Source organism: Aotus nancymaae, unplaced genomic scaffold (assembly GCF_030222135.1).
Source record: "Aotus nancymaae isolate 86718 unplaced genomic scaffold, 86718_ANA_hifiasm-v0.15.2.pri h1tg000003l, whole genome shotgun sequence".
Taxonomy (NCBI): domain Eukaryota; kingdom Metazoa; phylum Chordata; class Mammalia; order Primates; family Aotidae; genus Aotus; species Aotus nancymaae.
The window spans coordinates 13,903,103-13,928,076 of NW_026988414.1; the positions used below are offsets into that span (position 1 = coordinate 13,903,103).

A 24,974-nucleotide genomic window follows, 5' to 3' on the forward strand; every position below is an offset into this window, starting at 1 on the left:
GTTTAAATTAGCTTTAATTCTTAGAATACCTATATGTTTACACACAGATACAAACCATATTTTTCTTCACATTTTTTTTATAGCATTTTAGGTTTTGGGGTACATGTGAAGAACATGCAAGATTGTTGCATAGGTGCATACGTGGCAGTGTGATTTGCTGCCTTCCTCCCCTTCACCTATTCTTCACATATTTTTACTAATTTTTGTAGTTATTTATTGTATCAATCTCATCACTGATCTGAATCACACTCATTTTTTTATTGACTGAATTTTAATTTTTCTTGAAATGTGTCACAGTGTCCAGAATCTTACTGTGTCTAATACTTTGGGTTGAAAATTAAACTGGGCATTACATAAAATAAATCACAGTGGTTCTGAATTCTGTTATCTCCTTGGGAGGATTCTTGCTGTTGCTTTTGTTTTACTAGAGTTAATATTACAAAATTTAAACTGCAAATATTGTCTCCTCCTTTATGTGCAGTTGCTGATGTCTCTGTTCTGTTCATGTAGCTCATGTAGCTTCTAACTGCTCCTTCCCCTAGCCCACACAGATCTCACATGGGCCTGAATTATTTGACAATGGGCCAAAACTTTGATTTTTGAAATACCTATTTAGGGGTGCTTTCCCTCTCTGTGGTTCCCATGCTTCCAGAGAATCCAGGTTATCTCAAACTCTGTTCTCCGATACTTTAAGCCCATAAAGCTTTATCTTTCTATCTTGACGATTTGTTTTTTTTTTTTATAATTAGCACTCAGCAACTTAATCATTATGTCTATTGTTGTAATTTTCTTTGTGTTTCCCCTCTTTTGAATCTGTTGGTCTACTTGGATACATGGTTTTGTGTATTTTCATAACATTTAGCAATAATAAGCCATTTTTAATGCTTCTTTTCCCTTTTCTTCCATTTTCTGCTGGTACTCCAATTACACTTTTGTTACATTATTTGATATTGTCCCAGAGTTTACTGAAGGTCTTTTAGTTTATTTCAGTCATGTTTCTGTTTGTGTTTTATTTTGTTTGGTTTCAACTGAAATGTCTTCAAATTTACTCATATTTTCTACAATATCTAAATGTTTTTAAGCTTACCTTGTGATTTTTCATTTTATATATATTTGTCAACTTTAGATGTTTCCCCCTTGGTCTTTACATTTTTTTTTTACTTTTCATTACATTTATGTTTCCTTTAAGCATTTGCACATATTTATAATGTGTACTTTAAAGCTCATCTACTATCTTATCATCGCTAATATTTCTTGCTTTGTTGCTGCTGACTGATTTGTGCTAGATTTTATTGTATTCTTTAACCAATGTAGATTTTCTAAGAAAGCAGGTAATTTGCTGGTTTTAAGTTTTGTTGGCATGTCTACACATTTCACAGGGTCTTATGTCTCCAAATATCATAGACAAGTAAAATAAACTTATATTTCTCTAAAATCGTTTTCATCTTATGTATCTATGGTGTTTGATATTAAACCAGTATTTTCCCACCAAATGCCTTTACTTCAGGGTAGTTTATTCCTAATCTTAAGTATTGGGCTTTCTGGGTACTTTAAAGAATGCTCCAAGTATTCATAATGGTCCCTTCTTTTCATGTGATCAGAACTTGGGTGCCTCCAAAATGTTTGTGAACTACAGGAATTGTTCGACTTATAAGTAGTTGGTCTATCACCAATAATTGTTCTTTGCCAAGTCTCCTAGATTCTAATCCTGCACATGTAGAGATTGATATTTAGCAATAGACTGAGGAACACTCTATGCAAATTATTCAGTACTCTCCACTTCGATAATTTGCCCTACATATGTCAGCCACTTTAGCTTCTCCAAATTCGTTCCTCTGTGTTCATCTCAATAAGACTACCAAACTGTGCCTCTTTTATGCTACAGCTGGGGAAATGACTTTTGGTAGAAAACTGGAGCAATTATTTAGCTCACTTGAGCTTCTCTTTGCTCACAGATCAGATTCTGTTTAATGTCTGAAGATACTTTTTTCATACGTTTTGTCCAGTTCTCATTTTTGCTATAACAGACTCAGTCCAGTACCGATTACTCTATCTTGGCTGAAGGCAGAGTCATCAGTGCGTCTTTTAAAAGCCTGTATATTTCTGATTACTGTAGAGCTTAAACAATTGGCACAGGGACCATATTCCTTTTACTCTTGATATTCTGTAGAATTCAAGAGCTCTTAGCAAAACAGACAAAACTAAGGCCCTCTGCCTCCCACTTATATTGCAGGAAAACAGCCAGGTAAGCATAACTGGTAAATTTTTTCAATGGTAGACAGTCAGTTTACATCAATATTCAGAATATTAAGAAAAAAACATCTGTGTTAACATTTGTTTTTGTAACCAAGTATTCCATTTATTTAACCAATGATTTTAGCTTTTCAGTTTATTACTTCTAAACTTATAAAATATTAAAATATTCAAGTAATTTTCTTTCAAATGCAATCACTAGAGGTAATATTTTAAGTGTCCATCAGATTGGATAGAGTGATACTTAAAACGGATGATTTTATAGTCTCTTGGTGAAATGTAATTTATCTATGTTTTTTTTTATTTTAGGATCATTCAAATTGACAGTAACAAATAAGACAATTTGTTAAAAACTTTATTTCACAGTATCTTACATCTCCAGATATTATAGGCAAGTAAAATAGATGTATCTTTCCCTAAAATTGTTGTTTTTATCTTATATCTCCGTGGTGTTTGATAATAAGCCCAGATTTTCTCATCAAACAAGAGGAACTATCTTGCAAACTAAAGTGTTCTGTAATAATATACACTTGGATGGATGTCACTGAAAAAAAATATATATATATTCTAACATTCTGAGAAACGTTCAATTTTAAGTTTTGACTTTGCACTTGAATGGCTGTATGATATCAGGTTAATTACTTAACCTTTAGAAGTTCACCTTTTCCATTTTTGAAATAAACACCTCACAAGATGAATTGAAGGTAAAGTAATATAATAAAGAAAACCATAAAGTGATATATCATAAGAGGAATCATCATCTAACTTATTTTGAGTTTCCCAGAAGAAGACACTGAGATAACTATCTCCTCATGAGAAGACTTGCCAGAAAAATCTAGTAAGGTAATAGGAGATTAGGACAGAGCAGAAGAGTATGCAAAGCAATTGAGCAATTTCAAGGAAGAATGTTTGAGGGTAGCCCCTGGGGCTTGTGTAACTTATTATTGGAATTCTTGTACTTGTGGCCAAGGAGCTGGGCATTGAAACTCATACAGTAGTGAGTCATTAGCTAAGAGCAGTCACAGGCAGATAAAGACTTTCTAATACTTTTGAGTATCTGCACCTTCCAAGCAAGTGCTGTGATAATGCAACAGTCAGCCTCAAAATTAGTCACAGGTGCTCACTGTTAGAAAGAAATCACACAAAAGGCAGAGCAGAGCACACAGAACCTCCATGAAGAATCCAAGGAGAGCTTGGTAGGGTGTTGACAGTATCTGTTACATCACATTTTGCCCTTTGTCTTATTCAACATCAACTTCTTTGGCTTTTTGATGTCATCATGTAGTTAACATCTTTGTAGCATCTTTTGCTTTTAAATTCCATCCACATTTATTTTTGTTTTGATAATACAGAATAAAGTTTTTACTCTTATTTGTGGGTATGTGGAATATGAGAATCAGAAAGCTAACTGCTTACATTAAAGAAACAAAAGTTTGTGAAGGTTGCAAACTTTCAAGCATATCTCTTAATGAATCAGTCCATGGCATTCTCTCTCCTTCCTAATTCAGTCATTTTTAACTATTTTGTTATTTTTATATCTCCTAAATAAGAATAGTATCTTCTCATTTGCTTTCATACTAGACATCATAGCTCTTTCTTAAAACATTCTACTGTCTATAAGCACGGGGGGTGTGCGTGTGTGTGTGTGTGTTAATATGTGTGTGTGTGTATTTTTCAGTTCTCTAAGAGATTTTCCTAGACATATGTGAAGAATATTATTTCCATATATATGTGTGTATACATTTATATATATATGTATACATTGTATGTGCATATGTTTATATATATATATACACACACACACACGTATACATTGTATATACATGTAAATATAATCTTAGTTCATCCAGGTTGATATAACAAAATAGACTGGGTAATTTATAAATTATAGAAATTAATTTCTCACAGTTTTGGGGGCTGGGAAGTTCAATGTCAAGATACAAGTAGAATAGCTATCTGGTGAAGGTGAATCTATCTGATTCACACTATGCTGCATAGATGGCGTCTCCTACTGTGTTCTTACATGGCAGAAGGGCAAACAGCTCTCTTGTACCTCTTTTATAAGTTGACTGATGCCTATTATGAAGGTTGTGCTCTCTTAACTTAATCACCCTCCAGTGGCCCTACTGCTTAATACTATCATATTGGCAATTAAGACATCTGTAATCCCAGCTACTCAGGGGTCTGAGATGGGAGGATAACTTGAGCCCAGGAGTTCAAGGCTGCAGTGAGCTATGTTGGCACCAAGGTATTTAATTAATTAGATATTTCTAGAAATAAAATTAAGTAAAATTTCAGAGTTCTTGATTACATTTCATGTAACATATATTTGATAGATGATGATCTGATCATATTTGGATTCACTGTTCTACCATATCTGAAGTGAAATAAGTAGTTTGTTTGTATTTTCTTTGATTATGTAATAAATGTTACTGGTAGTTTATGAATTCTGTAAATTCCATTTGGGAATGTTATTATTTTCATTAATTTTTCTTTTTCATATCCAACCTTGAAAGCCTATATAAAGGAAAATATATTTGTTTTTCAATTATTCATTAAATCTCTAGTTTATCAAGAATTGTTGATATGATGTATCATATTCTAAGAATGGGATTCAGTCATATTTAATAAAGAGAAGGGTCACTGATTATTTAAATGCCATTTCCAAGAGGCTAGTCTTTTTTCTCATGCATCCATCAAAATATGTAAAATGCCACAAAGTCTCCCCTAAAAGTCTCATATTATTTTTCTTAAGCTGGCTGGTTACACATTCATGCACTGTTTTAGTCCATTCAGGCTACAACAACAAAATACCATAAACTGGGTAACTTATAAACAATGGAAATGCATTACCCACAGTTCTGGAGGCTGCAAAGTCCACAATCAAGTTTTCAGTAGATTTAGTGTCTGGTGAGGGTCTACTTTCTGGTTCATAGATAGTGCCTTCTTGCCATATCCTCACATGAGAACACTGAATATACTTCTGGGGTCTTTTTTATGAGAAAACAAATCCCATTCACGAAGGTTCGACTTTAGTGACCTAATCACCTCCCAGAGGTTGCACCTAAAACCATCACTTTGAGGGGTAGAATTTCAACATGTGAACTTTGAGGTGGATAAAAGCATTCAGATCATAACATGTACTTTTTTATCTCTGATGAATTTTCAGAAGTGCATGTTTGGGTTTTAACTTAAGAGAGTAGAGAGTCCCTCAAGTCTGGTGCATTTTAAATTTTAGCATTTAAGTTAAAGTATCTGCCACTCCACAGACTGTTGTAATCATTTTCATTGGCTTTTTAGGTAGGAGCTTGGCAAGTAATTAAAAGTAGTTTGGATTTCATTTGCCATTATCTTTGCTGTGTTTACCATTTGGGGAATCCTTTGAACAAACAGAGAAAAAATAAAATTCGGATGCAACTATTTCTTTGTCCTGTAACCATAACATCATTCATTAGCAACACAGGCCTACCTTAAATATTATTAGTGAAGTTAGAATGATTTACTCAAAACCAAGGTAAATATACTCCAAATTTTTTGCCAGCCCATTTGAGGTTGCAAAATTTATCAAGATCAGGACATTATTGAATTACCCATGAAATACTCCATTCACTAATTCTGATGTAGTTTCACTGTGTTTTTTAAACTGAAAGAGCAAATTATGACATATTTTAAAAGTTAATAGTATTGACATCTAAATACTTAGTTTCCAACTTAGTTTCAACCATTCTCCAGTGATATAACTTTGGCCAATTTTCTTAATATAACTGGGGTGTAAGATGTAGATAGATACAATTGCTAACAGGATTTTTAGGAGGGTGAAATGAAGTACCAAAGAAGTTTCTCTATAACTGAATGTGTGCATAGTAAGAATGTAATATAGTATTTGAATACAACAAAGTACTTACATCTGGTCAATGGGTCGCATATTGGCAGTACTAGTATTAAAATTTGGAAATAATATTATCATTTTCCTCTAGCATTCATTTATATAATATTGAGTCTAGTAATTCTAACACAAACTAGATTAGGCTTTTTTAAAAAAGAAAAAATCTCCATTTTTAAAATTAGAAAATAATGGAAAAGCCCATGGTGCATGTACATGTGCATGTGTGTATGTATGTGTGTGTGTGTGTGTGTGTGTGTGTGTATGTGTGTGAAAGAGAGAGAGAGAGAACTGGTGTCAATTAGGTCTTTGAATTTTATATGATTTTATTTTTCATCCTAAGTCTGGCTGTTACTTCTACACTTCTGATGGGATCATAACTGAATTATCTCAAGAAATGTTGTTATTATATTTTTAAAACAGATGGAAATTGAATTAAGTAGAATGCTCAAGAGACAATTTGTTCCCAATAAGACTGAATGTCAAGGTTCACACACTAAAAGGTCAGGATAAGGTCTGTGCAAAGCTTCTGACCTTCTTAGAAACATGCATGCTCAAATCAGTTAAATAATGTGTTTTCATCAATCACTTAATGGTCACTTAAAGAAAAAAGAATCTAAAATCTCATGATTTTAAATTGCTGTAGCCTGTTTCAAGTCTAGAGCTATTTACATCAAATTGAAGTTTATTTATGTGATTTTAAGACCAAAAAAAAAAATACTCTCTGTTATTCTTCCTCATTGTCTGTCTTCAGCATTATGTCTCAGAGGTTAAATCATCTTTTTATGTACTTTACATGAAATCCATGATTGCTATAAGAAATTAAAGCTGATTTGCAATTATTGTCATATTCAAAAGAGTACAACTTGAAGCAATGAACATGGAAGGGGGAGGACATGATATTTTAGAAGTATAAGCTTCCAACCTGGAAGTATTCTGGCACATTTCAAAACTCACGTGGCTGCTTTAGGCCTTGATGGAGTAACTGATACTAAATCAGTCTTCTTTCCCAAAACAGCTACAAAGCTAAACAAAATAAATAAAATGAGAGTTTTCAAATGTTGCTTAATAGGATGAACAAGCTTATGATTCATGAGGAAAGGGTCCTCATAGTTGCCCCAGCTTTGGTATGGAAGGAAATTTCTTGATTGTGGTACAACAGGTAAAGCACAAGCAGACCCAATGATGTGAGATGGAATGAACAGGGTGTAAGAGTGCTGAGGTAGATCGAATTTGTAAGAAGGGGTAGCGGTGAAAAGAAGCTGCACAGAGAATTCCCAGAACGTGTACTGGGGACCATAAATTCAAAACCATGAATGCAGAGGGTCAGACTCTACAAGACCTATCAGAGGACAAATACTGGGGAGCTGTGAGATGACCAGGGGTTCAGAGGTTACACAGTGTTTGAAAACAGGCATTCTGGTCAACCAGAGTGGATGAATCTCATAGAATATTTTAGGTGTTTAATTAAGACACTAAAGGGGCCACAACTGAGGAAGGAGAATAATTTAACCCTGAAATAAGAATATTTCTAGACCCACCTAAAATAAAAAGGCCAGCACCCATCTTCAGAGGATAAAGCTCAGACATGAGAAAATTAATTACCTGCCAGAAGAAAATTCTGCACTCTCTAAAAGAAAACCACAAAATCCAGAATCTCAGAGAAGATGGATTTCTATGTTCTTCATACAGTCAAAAAATAAGTAGATATGTGAAGAAGTAGAAAACAATGGCCAAATGAGGGAAAATACACTCACTAAGAACCAAACCAGAGATGTTAGAGATGTTAAAATTAGAGTCAAGAACTTTGACACAGTTATTGTACAGATAACACAGAGATGCTTAAGAATTTGAAGGAAAAATGTATTTAATGAGCAAAGAGATAAGGAATATTGCTAAAAAAAATTTAAACTTTCATAAAAACTAGATGGGAATAGTAGAATGGAAAAATATAAAATCTGAAATGAAAATGTAAAAGGATAGGTTTAATGGAATATTTTAGTCCAAGGAAGAAAAGATCAATGAAATAGGCTATATGGTCAATCCAAACATAAGCTCATAAAGAAAAATTTTGAAAATAAATAAGATGTAAGAGACCAATATTTATATTTATGTCATGAATATTATTGTTTACTACTTTATCATTATGTTGTAGATATTTGTGTGGTGAATATCAAGCAGTTTTATACTTAAATCCTAGAAGAAGGATGTTTTCACAAAATATTTGAAAAAGCAAAACATTAAATATTGCATCTTTGATTAAAAACAATATCTAGAACGAAGAGGCACAATATACCTCAAGCAAGATACACACACACACAAACAAACAACAAAGGCATATAATAATCAAGTTTCCAAACTAATAATAAAAAGAAAATCTTAAACTATCACAGAGAGTAAGGGCATATTATGTAAAAAGGAAAATGTAAAATTAACAACAGAAGTATAATTAGAAACAATGCAAGGTCATAAGTAATCAAATAATATTTTCTAAATGTTGAAGGAAAAAGAATACCTTTAAAAATATACCTTACAAATATTGCCTTTAAGAAGATTGCTGTAAATATAACTTCCCTAAACTGAAAGTTAAATGGTGATGTTTTCAGACAAACAAAAGCTGAGAGTTATTTTTTTCCCCTCAACAGAACTACAATAGAAAGTAAAGTAAAAGAAAATTCTTCACCAGATATGCAACAAGGTGAGAAAATATTTCAACATCAGAAGGTCATCAAAATAATAAATACTTTATTTAGATATAAAATAATTTTCTTTTTTACTTTTTGATATCTTTAAAAAGATAATTAGCTGCCTAAAGCATAGGCTAATAGTAAGGTATTGTGGGATTTATCATAAGTTCATGTATAAAAATAATATCACAAAGGACACAAAGAGAGAAATTCAAGTATTATAAATTAAGATTCTAATATATTAATTGGTATAATATTTTAAAGTCGATTATGATAAACACACACACACACATAAACACACAATTACAAACCTTACAGCAAACAATGAAAATAAAGAGTTATGTCAGGCTACATATTTATTTACTTATATTAAGTAATCTAATAAAGTAAGTTAAAATTAAATAAAACAATGTAATATAAGGCAAGAAAATGAAGAAAGAATAGAAAAATGAGAAAAATAGCAAGATGGTAGACTTAAACCCAATAATATCAATAATTACATGAAATGTTAATGAATTAAAACACAAATCAAAAGACAAACAATATTAGATATAATAAATATTCATATTCAACTACATGCATTCTACAAGAATACACAAATGATAAATTCACAGGTAACTTAAAATAAAATGATATAAAATATGTATCATGTAAACATTAACTATAAAAAGCTGGAATGGATATACTAAAATCAGACAAAAGGGACTACAGATCAAGGAATATTATCATAGATAAAGAAAGGTGTCCATAATCTCATAAAGTCCAATTTATCAAGTAGATATAAGAATATCTCTATCTAAGGATCTTCAATAAACATAAAAAAATGGATTAAACTAAAGGGAGAAATAAACAAATCTACAATTATACTCTCAGACTTTAACATGTTATTAGTAATTATTAATAGATTTAAAAATCATTAAAAATAAAAATATTTAAATAATATCAAAAAACATGTTTATGTACTTGATAATGAATGTTACCCAATAACTACAGAATGCACATTTTTAAAAATTTATTTTTTATTTCAATAGTTTTTTAGGGAACAAGTGGTGTTCAGTCACATGAATGAGTTCTTTAGTGGTGATTTCTGAGATTTTGGTACACCAGTCACCTGGGCAGTATACACTGTACCCAGTGTGTAGTCTTTTATCCTTCATATCCCTCTCACCCTTTCTCCCTGGTGTCTGCAAAGTCTACTGTATCATTCTTATGCCTTTGCATCCTCATAGCTTAGCTCCCACTTACAAGTTAGAGCATATAGTGTTTGGTTTTCCATTCCTGAGTTACTTCACTTAGAATAATGGTCTGCAATTTCATCCAGGTCACTGTGAAGGTCATTATTTTATTCCTTTTTATGACTGAGTAGTATTCTGTTGTTTATACATACCATAATTTCTTTATTCAATTGTTGATTGATGGGCATTTGGGCTGGTTTCCTATTTTTGCAATTGCAAATTGTGCTACTATAATCATTCATATGCAAGTATCTTTTTTCGTACAATGACTTCTTTTCCTCAGGGTAGATACCCAGTAGTGGAATTGCTGGATCAAATGGTAGTTTTAGTTCTTAAGGAATCTCCACACTGTTTTCCATAGTACTAATTTACATTCTCACCAGCAGTGGAAAAGTGTTTCATTTCACCACATCCACACCAACATCAATTTAAATTATTTTTTTTATTATGGCCATTCTTGTAAAAGTAAGATGGTATCACATCATGGTTTTCATTTGCATTTCCCTGATTATTAGTGACATTCAGCATTCGTTTGTATGTTTGTTGGCCATTTCTATATCTATTTTTGAGAATTGTCTATTCATGTCCTTAGCCACTTTTTTATGGGATTTTTTTTTTCTTGTTGATTTGTTTAAGTTCTTTGTAGATTCTGGATATTAGTCCTTTGTCAGCTGTATAGGTTGTAAAGATTTTCTGTCACTCTGTGAGTTGTCTGTTAACCCTGGTGATTATCTCTTTTGCTAAGCAGAAACGTTTTAGTTTAATTAAGTCCCATCTATTCACCACTACTATTCAGCATAGCACTGGAAGTCCTAGCCAGAGCAATCAGACAAGAGAAAGAAATAAAGGACATCCTAATCACTAGAAAGGAAGTCAAACTGTCACTGTTTGCTGGTGATATGATTGTATACCTAGAAAACCCTAAAGACCCACCTAAAAAGCTCCTAAAACTGGTAAATGAATTCAGCAAGCATTCAGGATACAAAATTAATGTACATAAATCAGTGACTCTGCTATACACCAAAAGTGACCAAGCTGAGAATCAAATCAAGAATTCATCCATTATTACAATGGCTGCCAAAAAAAAAAAAAAAAAACTTAGAAATATACCTAAGGAGGTAAAAGAAATCATAGGCAACATAAACAAATGGAAACCTATCCCATGCTCATGGATGGGAGAATTAGTATTGTGAAAATGACCATACTGCCAAAAGCAATCTAGAAAATCAATGCAATACACATCAAAATACCACCATCATTCTCCACAGAACTAGAAAAAAACACTCCTAAAATTCATATGGAACCACAAAAACAGCCTGCATAGCCAAAGAAAGAGTAAGCATAAAGAATAAATCTGGAGACATCAAATTACCCAACTTCAATCTATCTTATAAAGCTATAGTCACCAAAACAGCATGGTACTGGTATAAAAACAGGCATGTAGATCAATGGAATAGAATAGAGAATCCAGAAACAAAGCCAAATACTTACAGCCAACTGATCTTTGTCAAAGCAAACAAAAACATAAAGTGGTGAAAGGATACCCTATTCAATGAATGGTGCTAGGATAATTGGCAAATCCTGTGTAGAAGAATGAAACTGGATCTTCATCTCTCATCTTGTTTCAAAATCAACTCAAAATGAATGAAAGACTTAAATCTAAGACCTGAACCCATAAAAATTCTGGAAGATAACATCAGAAAAACTCTTTTAGACCTTGGCTTAGGCAAAGACTTCATAACCAAAAACAAAAAGGAAATTCAACAAAAACAAAATTAAACAGATAAGGCTTAATTAAACATGTGAAACACTTAAAGAAAGAAACCATTTGCTAACTCATTAAACATCTCAGTATATTTTACATGGTTGGAATTATTCAAAGCATGCTCTGTGATGAAATGGAATTAATCAGAAATTAATAACAAAAATATAACTAGAGAATCCTCCAGATATGGCAATCAAAAACACAGTTATAGATAACTCATGGTCCAAAAAGAAAGCACATGAGAATTTGAAAAAAATTTGAAACTGAATAGAAATATAAAGACGATATACAACATTTTTGAGATGCAGATAGCGCAGAGCTTAGAATAAGAGTATTAGCTTTAAATTCCAGTAATAGAAAAGAACAATTTCAAATTATCTAAGCATCCAATATAAGAAACTAGAGAAAAAAACAGCAAATTCATATAAAAATAAATAGAAGATAAGAAATACAAATAAAGTGGATATTAACTAAGCAGAGAGAGATCAAAAATAGAAAAAAATAAAAAAATGTAAACTGGTTTTTGAAAATTTCGATAAAACAAGAAAAAAAGACTAATTATACTGCTCAAGAACAAAACAGAAAACACACACATGTTCAAATATTCAACAGGAATAAGAGCAGTTCCCACACATTTTAAAAGTAAAATAAGGAAATACTGTGAATAACATTATGCCAAAAAATTTGACAACTTTCATGAAATGGACAAACTACTTAGGGGAGACACAAGTTACCAAAGTAGACACAAGAAAAAAATATGAAAATTTTAATTTATAATTTAAAATTATCATAGAAAATTGCATGACCCTCATGACTCATGGGTAAATTCTCTCAAACATTTAAGGAAGAAATAGTATTCTTACACACATTCTTTGAGCTAATGGAGGAAGAAATTACCTTTTGCTTCTCTCATATGAGTTCAGCATAATGTTGATACCAAAAGCACATAGGACATTCTAAAAACAAAAACAGAACTGTAAGTCAATGTCACTTAAAACAAAGATGCAAAAATACTTAGCAAATTATTAGCAAACTAAACTTAGCAATAAATAAAAACAATGTTACAGCATGACAAAATATGGTTTACCTAGGAATCCAAGGTTTGGATTAACATTTGGAAATTCATCACTGTATTTTACCATATTAATAGAACATAGAAAATCACATAATTGTCTCAACAGATGCACAAGATGGTTTGATAAAAATCAATATTCATTCAGGAGAAAAACTCTGAGCAACTTAAACATAGACAAAATTATTTTAAATTAATAAAGAATATATACAAAAATCCTGCAACTAAAAAATAGAGTGAGAAAAAATTAAATACTTTTTCCCTAAGAATAGATGCAAAGTTCTCCATTATTATTTCTTCAATTCAATTTTGTACTAGAGTTCCTAGCCTGAGAACAAGGTAAGAAAAATAAATAATTATATTGTGACTTCTCATTTGATTTAAGATGATGTAACAAATACTGGATTTACCCTCCTGACTAAAAGAACAAAAACAAGCAAATGAACCAAAAATACTAGAAACAGTGTTTTTTTAATACATGAGGCAACAAAAGAGAGCAATTTCCAAGATAAGGGAAATCAATGAGTTGAGCCCTACAGTTGAACCAGTTTATTGGCTTGGGAATTTCCAGGACATGAGACAAAAAGAGGGAAAACAGGGGTAGCCTAGTGGACTCAGAATTGAGAAGAGCTGGAAGAGTTCAAGTAGAATACAACACTTAATACATTACCACAGAGGAGACAATTGTACTGAAATGGAGTTCTGAAAATTTGCAGAGTCACCCTGGAGTATTTAGAACAGTGCTATCAGAGCACTTAACTAAGGAAACTACCTGCAGCCACAGAAACAGGCATAACACCTGTTCCCAGCCAGCCAGATGGGAAAACCTGAAGATTGCAAAACTTGAGGCAAATGATTTGAAGAAACACATCAAAGAAGAGATATAGACAGGAAGTAAGCACAAGGAAAGATTCTTAATATCATAAGTTGTTAAGAAATTGCAAATTAAAATCACAATGTGATAGCTCTACGCATTACAAAGACTGGCCATACTAGTGGTAGTAAAAATGTAAAATTCTTGTATACTGCTGGACAGCATATAAAATGGTGCTAATGCTTTAGAAAACGGTTTGGCAGTTTCTTAAAAAATGTTAAACATATACCTACCATGTGACCCAGGTGTTTTAGTCCTAATTGTTTACCCAAAAGAACACAAAGCATTTGTCCATCAGATACTTGAATACACATGTCTACAACAACTTTATTTGCAACAGGCAACCTGAACATTCATCAAAAGGTGAATGGATAAACAAGATGTAATTTACTTATACAATGGGATACTATTCAACAATAAAATAAATGAATAATACACATCAAAAATACAGTATTGATACATAAAACAACATAAGTGAATCTCAAGGTTACACTGAGTAAACTAAATCAGACAAAAAAAGAATATTTACTGCTTAATTCAATTTTTGTCCATTTTAATAAAATGCAAACTAATTCATAGTGATAGCATGCATATCATTAGTTGTCTGTGGGCAGGTAGGTAGGCTTCCAGATGGGCAGAAGCAAGAGAATACAATAAAGTATGAGGAAATGTTGGGGGACAATGAGCATTTCACTATTTTGGCTGTGGTGATGTTTCTTGGGTATAAGCACACATAAAAACAGGGTAAAATAAAATAAAATTTGCAATTTTGATATAGGCAAATCTTTCTTAGAATACAGGAAGAACTAATAGTAGATATATTAAATTGGACTTCATCTGAAGATACTGTTACTTTTTTAAGAAAACCTGGGTACTTGAGGAAATATTGCAATTATATATATTTAACAATGGAATTTCATGGAGAAGATAATAGAAACATTCTTACAACTCAGAAGTAAGAATAAACAACCTCACATATGTGGGAAAATGATATAAAGTTTACAAAAGAAGATAATATAATGACTGATAAGCACATGAAAAACTTTTCATCATTGATTATTAGGGAAACTAAATTTAAAATCACAGCAAATTACCATCACATCCCTAGATAAACTAAAATTTAAAATTCTGTCAATACCAAGTGTTGATTATGATGTGTAACATTTAGAAATGTCATATAAAGCTAATATGGTTGGAAACGATACCATGAATCACATTTTTCTCATTTCTCAAAGTTAAACATATCTTTACCATATGACTCAACTATTGGAGACCTAGGTATTTACTCACAACAAATATAAACATATGTCCACACACACAAATTGCAAAATATTTATAGCCACTTTATTCAAAATAGCCACAAAGTGGAAATAACCCTGTGTCTATCACTCATGAATGTTTAATCAAATTATAGTATATTCATGCAATGATATACAACTAAGCTATAAAACAAATTACCCCAAAATTACAACAACATGAATTTGTCTTCCAAATATGCCAAGCATAAAAACGTACATTCTCTATTATTCCATTTTTATAGAGTTATGAAAATGTCAAAATTAATTGTGATAGAAATAATAGCATGGTTTACCTGGGGTTAATCATATGACAGACTGACTGAAAAAGAATAAAGGAATATTTTGGCTATAATTAAAGCATTTTATTGGCTTGGCAGGGTGGTGTTATAAAGTAAACTTTTATCAGACTCTTCAGAATGTATATTTAAATTAGACACTTTTATTACATGTAAATTACATCTTTATATCACCATGAAGTTGATGTGTGTGTGTGTGTGTGTAGGGAGAAAAAAAAAGAGAGATAATTCAGGTATTAATATCAAGTGACATGAAAAGGTATCTCATTCTGATGTCTTGAAATTTTGAAAAGATTACTTATACATAAAACTTTCTACACATTACTTAGTAAATGTTCATAGGGGTTCGTTACCACCCACAGAACCCCAACTTCTTACCACCACTTCTACATTTAATCCTTCTCAGCAGAGTCAAATAGCAGAGATATAGAGAGCAATACAACAAACTATATAACACACTGTGTAATTGAAATGGACCATAATCACTAATATTAAAGACAGTGAATCATTCTAATAGAGCTCTGTTCAGCAAACAATGAAAAATTATGTGCCAGAAAAGCTAATGCTGGTTTTAAAATGAACAGAAATGAAGCGAAATGGAACGTCACTTGTTATTCATGAAGGTCAATTTAACGTGATTATTTTTTCCCAGCATCACAGCTTTGTGATTACTGTTATATACCTGAGTGCTATTTTATAACCTAATACGAGTAGAAAATAACCAGGTGGTGATGATCTTGTTTAGAGCTGAGCCTAAATGCTCCCATAACCAGCATCAAGTTAAACATGCTATTGGTTGCAATGCAAACAAATTCCAAAGTATCAGGAGAAAGGGAGCCATAGGTATTCAGCAATTAGATTTTATTTTAACAATTTCATAGGATAAAGATAGAAAAGCACAGGTTACTCTTAGGTGAAATATTACAGTTAAAAACCAACAATCAGTCACTTAACACTACCTCTCATATAATATTTGCCTTTGATACAAGTCTACTTTGTAGTCTCAAAGAGAGTATCCTAAAATTAGAGCCTTATTTGGCTTACGACGAATGCTGACATTGCTACTTGCTGATTATTTCCAAAAAGCTGTAAGATTTCACATGGAGAAACCTATATAAAAGTTAATTAAAATATATCTAAGCAATTTTATTGCAACACTAAGGAAATTAGTGTTTGAATGGCAAACATCTTGATAAATAAAAATTTCTTTTAAATTTGGCTTTATCGGGGTCTCAGCATATTCTATCAACAAGTTTACTAGTTTTCCTATAAATTTTATCCTATTTTGTGCTTATCTCATTTTTAATTTTACTAAAATCCCAAAGAGACAAATTAGTAAGGTGGCAGAGCCTGGCTGAGTGCCTTCATTAGCTCAGCGCTAATAACTTCTTTCAGCACCACGGATAGCGCCTGACATCACAACTCAAGCTTATCCAAAAGCTAATTATTTTCCCTGTTATAAAACAAAGGTTCTATATCAAAGGCCCATAATGCGACACAGTATACCCTCTAGATGCACTGATTTGCAAAATAAATCAACTGTGTCAGGGAGGAATTTAAGCAGAAATTACAACAAATTGCAATTATACTTGCAATGGTGCACTATTTAAATGCATTGTCAGTTGTTCATGGTGAGATGGCATCCATGCCATTCTGAGGATTGAGGGAGAAATTGAATTCTCATCTGTCACAGTAATAAAAATGTATTCTGTTTTATTACAAGTTATAGATTCCATTATAGCTTATCTCATAAATATTTAAATGATATCATTGAGAAAAAAAGACCTGAGGACTTTTGATAAATTATATTTGAAAAATACTTTAATTATACACAGATGCACAAACACACATGCATACATTACATACATGCCTATTAGTTTTAGGAAGTTATGCCTTTGTATATTTTTTCTTTGAATATATAGGTTTTCTTAAATAACACATACATGTATACTTCAGTTCACTTACCAAATACAAGCAGTTCATTCCCAGAGGCCACAGAGCCTGCCTTTCAGATTATACAACATCCTCAGAGATTCAGGAGAGAGTTAAAAAATAGACCAAAGTTTACTGAACTGAAAATTACACTCAGATGCTAACTAGAACACAGAATTTCCCAGTAGGCCCATGTCTACAATATTTCAAAAGGAAAGTAGACTTGAGGAAAAAAAAAGACTATTTCCACTTCCTTTCTCAATGAAGAAACTGCTAATTTTGAGCAATGGTTTTGTTCTTTAGTTTCCTTGGGGTAAGCTCTTTAGAGGTCTCTACAACTTCAACTCATATTGAAAGGATGGGTAGACGAGAAAGAAGATGCCTATAAGGCCCCTCAAATAAACAACATGCAACCTAGGAAGTTCTGAGTCTGCATAGTTGAGTAAAACATTCTCTACACCTGACTAAATGTGTTTCAGTGATTTAAAATATTTAATTTCCCTTTCTTCTGTTTTAGCTTTATCACATAATCACAGTTGCCTCCTCTTGCACCATCTCACACACACCTATATTTTTTGCTCCAGAATTTAAAAAGAAAAAAATAAAGTCAATAAATTCTCATCTATAATTTTTTCCTGTTTCCTCTTTGAACTTAGCCCATGGAACTTCTTCCATATAAATATCAGCTGTTTGTTTTACTCACCACACACTCGTTCCCCTTCATTTCCCTTGGTTTGTTTCCTAGGTTTTTATCTCCAAATCTTTTGCTATGTTCCAAGCAGAAGTCTGACCCTTGAGTTTATTTACTATTCCAGTCTCATACACCTTATTGAGTTATTTTCTTTGCAGCAATCAGTCTTTAAATACAATCCAGTAAAGATACAGCAATGATTTTTGACAACCTGACCTTTCTCGGCCTTCTTACACTTGTTTAATTAGGTAATACAGGCAGCTGTGACTTGATCTTTACAGTTTTCCTCTGGAAAAAACAGAGGAATGTTGTTTAAAGAAGGTCAGATTTGGCAGGTTTTCTAGTTACTTCAGGAGCTGACAATGGAGACTTGGAAGCCTGATGGGTTTAGGAATGCTATACTAGCTTTCTTAAACATAATTTAAAAAATATGATTTGGAACGACCACTTGACTCCATGAACAAGTTATGAGATGAAAAGCTTTTCACTTCAGGGTTGATAGCTTGAAGTGATTACAAGTCATCACTCTGGAAGTGATAATTTTGGGTCCATATTCAATGAAGTTGCAGGTCAAAGTTCAGGTTCTAACTGAAGAAAAAAATATTCCTCATCAAGTAGCTCAAAAACAAAAAAAATTATGCTAGTTCCAGAAAAATGTAGCAGACAAGTCCAAAGTTGCTATATATAGAGTGTCAGTTTACCATAATTAGTAGAGGGAGGCAGCGCAAAAGTACCCCATCAATAATGGGTCCTAGAAAACACTATAGTGAAATATTTAGGTTCTAGTAGATATGCAACTGAATCTGAAATAAATAAATTGAGTTCAAGTTCCAAAACTGTCACTCACTCTTTGTGATGTGATCAAAATCATTCCACCATTCTTGATTTTAATTCTTCACTTCTACAATTAAATTATTATGTGCATAGTTGATTATCACATTTTAATATTTGGTGATATTCTATCCTCTTATCAAAAATGTGAGTTACTTGCTATCTTCTTTATCTCAATAAAGATCAGTAATTTATCCAAAGTACCATAACTAGTAAAAACAAAACTATGATTTAGAAGTATATTAATAAAAAAATCTTATGTTTCTCTTTTGTTATTAGACACTGATTCTGTTTAATGAGAAATGTTGTTTGTGGACACCATATGTTCCCTAGCAACCTTTAAAAATATACATTTATTTAATTATATCACCCATGAGAAGCAATGCCATTACCTTTAAATTAGACCCAAAGTAACACCTGGCCCCATCCCACTCTGCCAGGATTGTGTTGTGACCCATCTCTCTGTTTATATGCCTATTGTTTTTTCTTTGTTCGTCAAGCTATATCTTGAAACCATTTTTCAAGTTCCACTGTACTTCATGTTTTAGAAAGACATGTTTGCTAAAAGTAGAGTAACTCCACATCATGTCTCAAAGTAATTCCAGGAGAATTAATCCAATTTTACTTAATTCAATTCAGTATTTTTTATTACATGTTTAGCCTGTAATCAATCCAATATTAGAGTTATGAGTGATACAAAAAGTGATAACTTTTGCTTTCCAGGAACACTGTAATAATATGATATTGACATATGCCACATCTCAACAGAACTATGGGATGGTTCCTCATTATATTCTAAGAGCAGAAATCCAGTGATGCAATTTCAAAGGAGAAAGAATGCAACAGTAGATATATTGGCCATGGAACAATATATGAAAAAGCAGAAGTGCACTGTGTGATATGAATGATGAATGTAATATAGCTAGATAGATAGGTGAGAGAAAGTAATTTCTGCCTGTATTAAAGACCTTGAAAGAGGACTTTGCATAGAGCTCACATAGCATAGCAGGAAAACATCCTTCCCTGGAAAGGAAGGTACATTTGAAAAGGTAGGGAGAAGAGAAAATTCAGTGAGTTTTGTAACCATTCACAACAACTTCTATCAAAAATTGCTTAGGCTGGTCACAGTGGCTCACATCTGTAATCCCAGCACTTTGGGAGGCCATGGCAGGAGGATCGCTTGAGGCTAGGAGTTTGAGACCAGTCTGGGCAACATAGTGACACTCTATCTCTACAAAAAAGAAAAAATTATACAGGAGTGGTGACACATACCTGTAGTTCCAGCTTCTCAAGAGACTGAGGCTGGAGTATTGCTTGACCCCAGGAGGTTGAGGCTGCAGTGAGCTATGATTGCACCACTGCTCTCCAGTTTGGGTGATAGAGTGACACTCTGTCTAAAAAAATAAAAAGAAAAAATGAGTTAAACTGTTGAAATGTAAAATGGCATGTAGATGTAGCTTTTATTGCATCTCATTTTATTTTTCTTACAATTACAAGAAAATGAAAACAACCCACGCATCCTTCAGTTATAATCTGCTTACACACACCATGATCTTTCCATAAAGGCATACTACACAAATGTACACAAATAATAAAACTCTTCATAGAAACTACAGAATATCTCCAACATATCTTGTTAAGTAAGTGAATAGAAGGCAGGTGCTGATCAGTATTTCAAGTGAGCTACTTTCTGTATGTTTAAGAGGCAAACACAAATGTGGGCGCATGTGTACAGGCAGATGTATTCATACACACATAGGGAGAGACATAATGAAGGATAAAGTAAATCTAATAAAGATGCTTAAGCATAGGGTCAGGGAGAAAACAAGGTGGAGGGAGGGACAAGGAATAAAATATTTCTAAATAATAAAATACTTTTCCTCATTTGGAATCATGTAAATATTTTATGAATTTTTTTCCTCAAAGACTTGAAGACAAAAAGATACAATAAGCCAAGGGAAAAGGCAACCTGTAGAATGAGAAAGAATATTGGCAAACCATGTATCTGATAAGGGGTTAATATCCAAGGTATATAACAAATTTATATAAGTCAACAGCAAAATAAATGAATAAATAAATAAGTGAAAATGAAAAAAAGACCTCATTGAACATTTCTCAGAAGAAGACGTAGAAATAGTTAACAGATACATGAAAAGATGCTCAACATCACTAATAATCAGAGGAATACAGATCAAAACCACTGTGAAATACCACCTCTCACCTGTTAAAATAGTTATCAGAAAGACAACGATGTTGGCAAGGGTTTGGAGAAAAAGAAACCCATGTACACTGTTGGTGGAAGGGAAAATTGGTACAACTATTATGGAAAGAGTATGGATGTTTTTTAAAAAAAGTAAACATTGAATTGCCATATGATCCAGCAATCCCACTACTGAGCATATATCCAAAGGAATTGAAATCCGTATGTCAAAGAGATATCTGCACTCCCATGTTTATTGCAGTATTATTCACTACAGTCAAGATATGGAATTCACGTATTGGTGCCTCAAAAAAATAAATAAATAAAGACTATTTGATACACTATTTGAAAATATAACTATAATGTGAAAATATATATATATAATTCAAAATTTTATATATGTAAATTCAACCTAAAAAAGAAGGAAATCCTACTATTCATGAGAACATAAATGAAACTAGAAAGCATTATGCTAAGTGAAATAAGTCAGGTAACATAGAGAATGACAAATATATTGCAGGGTCTCACTCATAAGTGGAATATAAAATAATCAAATTCATAGACACACATTCTAGTATGGTAATTGCCAGGGGCAGGGAAGGGGGGAAATGGGAAGATGCTAGCCAAAAAGTTAGGCAAGATGAATGAGTTCTGGATATCTACTGTTCAGCATGATGACTACAGTAAATTGTACTGTACTGTATAGTGGAAATTTGCTAAAGGATACATCTTAGTTGTTCACACCCAAAAAAATAAAATGGTTACTATGTGAGGTAACTAAATACTAATTAGCTTGGTTGCAGTAATCATTTTATAATGTATAAATATATCAAAACATCCAGTTGTACATGTTAAAAATATAAAATTTATATTTGTTGATTATACCTCAAAAGAGAATGGAAAACCAAAGAAAATTTAATTTAAAAAGGAAATAAATGAAAATATTCTTTAACAAAGAAATCAAATTGCTTATCAAGTTGGTGGCATTATAACAGAGAAATAAGTTACCTAAGGTGATTTTATAGCACAGAATTTGGATCTATTTTATCTCTGATGATATATATAACTAATGACAATAAACTATAATCCTTAAACTACATTTGGTAGTCTTCTTAGCAGTAATATTGGTGATGCTTTCTTGAGGTGTGATTATATACCTATAGTATATACAGTATGTGTATGTATGTATATACACAAATACACATGCATATACATTAATATGAATGTATAAGCAAATAATTAATAATGTATTTTTTAAATTAGAAATCAAGAAAGCCAACATAATCGATACGTGACAGAGGTTTATATGTTAAAATGCTCAATTCTTAATTTTAACTGGAAATACATAAATTCATCATACTTTTTCTTAAAAATTGTCTAGATCTGTCTACTTAAAACCCCAGGAAAAATGGCAACAAAATAGAAATAGAACCAACATAAAAAGAGAAAATAAATAGAGGAAGAAGTAAGGCAAATTTGGAAGGTGAAATTTTAACAAAGGCAAATAACAAATTGATGTTATTTTAAAAATAGAAGACTTTATCATAGAGTAAAAGAAATTTAAAAGACATAACAAATGTAAGATGTAGAACTTATCTGTGTTCTGAGTCAAACATACTAACAATAAAAAATATTTGAGTTTGTGTTGGGTATTAGATAATAACTGATGATATTAAGAAAATACTCGTGTTATTGTTAGTCCTTGTTATAATAGAGAAACACAGCAAAGAATTTATAAGAGAAATTACTTGTCCATGATTGTTTAAAATACTCTAGAAAAGTAAGAGTTTAGATGACACAATATTAGTAAAATATTTATAATTATTCAAGGTGAATTTGAGTACCTTAAGGTTCATTATACTTCTATCTCTATTTTTGTGAATATGTGAAAATTTCCATAACGAAAATAGAAACAAGAAAGAAAAGGTAGTTAACTCCTGCCCTCAGTAGGGACAATTTCAGATGACATGGGGAACTTTTTATGAAGAGTAGCTGTGTCCTTCAAAATATTTAGTCAGGCCTTTAATGTCATCATCACATATCAGATAACTCAATAAACTAATTTATTGTAAATTAAGCTATTAAGGCAGTTAATAATTCATTTGACAAATTTATTAAGGGTCCTCTATGTAAGGTACTAATGATATACTGCTGAACAACACACTTAATTTGTGCTCATGGAACTTGCATCTGGTGGGAGAGAAAAAGACAGTAGAAACAAGCAAACAAATAAAGTGACTATGAATTTCGATAATTATTGTGGAGAAAACAAGCAGAGAGCTCAGATAAACAGTATTGGAAAAGAAGATTGGGATTTTAGGATTGTGAAGGAAGAGCCTCCATATGGGGTGATATTGAAGTTCTGCATTAAGGATATCAAGGAAATGTAAAAAAGAAGAAAAAGGTTTTCTAAGCAAACGGTTAACAGATGCTGTGGTAGGCAGAAATCTAATATAGTCTCCCAAGAATCCAGGCCTCTGATACACATACACCTTCTAATTATTCAATCAAATACTACTATAGGTGCTATAGTGATGGGATTTTGCAGGTGTAATTAAGGTCCTAAATCAGTTGACCTTAAAATAGTGAGATTATCTAGATGGATCTGACATGGCTGGTGGCAGAAGATGTCAGTGATTCTGAAGCATAAGAATAATTCATGCACTGTTGCTAGCTTAAAGATGGAGGTGGCCATGTGGCAAGACATGTAGGTGGCATCTGAAAATTGAGGGCACATTTGGTTGTCGTCCAAGTACACTAGGACCTCATCTACAAATAGAGGGAACTGAATTATGTGAACAACCAGAACAAGATTGGAAGACAGTCTTTCTATTTTTTTTTGTGTGTGTGTGTGTGTGTGTGTGTGTGTGTGTGTGTGTGTGTGTGTTTCTACTCAGATGTTACAGAATAAAACTCAGTTTGGTGAAACCTTGATGTTAGCCTTATGATACCCTAGGCAGAGAACTCAGCCATAATGTTTCAGACTATGGCACATTGTGTCTGATTTAAGTGAACATTCAGTGGAAAATGGAATGTTCTCACCTTTAGAAAAACCAGCTCATAAGAATGTGAATAGCACATTTGTCAAAGGAGATGTTTGACTCAGGAGAATATTTTAGGTTCCATTTCAGTGATCAAAATAATCTTAGGCTCATAAGTCAAGGAAAAGAGAGTTTGAATGCAACAGTTAATCTACATGTAGATTTAATATGGCCTAGGTACTGGTTAGATGTTGGGGCAGGGATGCATAAAAGTCAAGAGTGAAGGGTGTGGCATCTCTAATGTCATTCATCAGAAAGTTGATGATGTAGAAAATGGCAAATTAGAAGAGGCAGACTTGTGAGGGGGAACAAAAATTCCAGTCACATGCAAATTTAAATTAAAGTGTATAGCTGATAGCGGGTAGAAATGCTCCATAGAAACTCAAGAGAAGTTCTGGAGTGAAGAAAGATAGATGGTAGTCATTTAAATAAAACTAATAAGTATGTAAATGAATGGAGTCATGAAGCAAGGGGAGAAATGAGAAAACTAAGGATTGAACATAGATGATTGCAATGATGTACTAAACCTGGCTTGCCCGGGCTTACCTAAGTGAATTTTACAATTTCTTCCTAACTCTGTTTTCACTAACAAATCACATTGTTAGCTTGATCTACGTAGGCCATGGTGGAAGTATTTAAATCATGAACATCAGCAAACACCACAAATCAGCCTTCCCTTCTCACCACCCCAGAGAGCCACTTGTTAAACCTTTGCTAGCACACTGATGAATATAGGAACAGGGAAATTAAGAAGACCAGCACCAAAGTAGTTATTTTTTTTTAGGTATCTAAGGTAGTTGGTTTTTGCAGAAGAAACTATCATGAAAAATGTGGGTGTCCACTGTGTAAATTGTTCAAGATGTCCAAAAAGTATGAATGACTTTAGTAACTATGGTATTAATATAAGAAAGTCCTT

General features: G+C 32.4%; 1 long non-coding RNA gene across 1 annotated transcript in view; it reads right to left on the reverse strand.

Annotated features, from left to right (window-relative positions):
• Nucleotides 1-24,974, reverse strand: part of LOC135274824 (uncharacterized) — a 238,276-nt gene that overhangs the window by 122,267 nt on the left and 91,035 nt on the right. The window contains exons 2-3 of the long non-coding RNA XR_010342554.1: nt 20,090-20,211; nt 12,721-12,779 (exon numbers count right to left, since the gene is read on the reverse strand). This is a non-coding gene — a long non-coding RNA (uncharacterized LOC135274824). The remainder of the gene's footprint in view (nt 1-12,720; nt 12,780-20,089; nt 20,212-24,974) is intronic.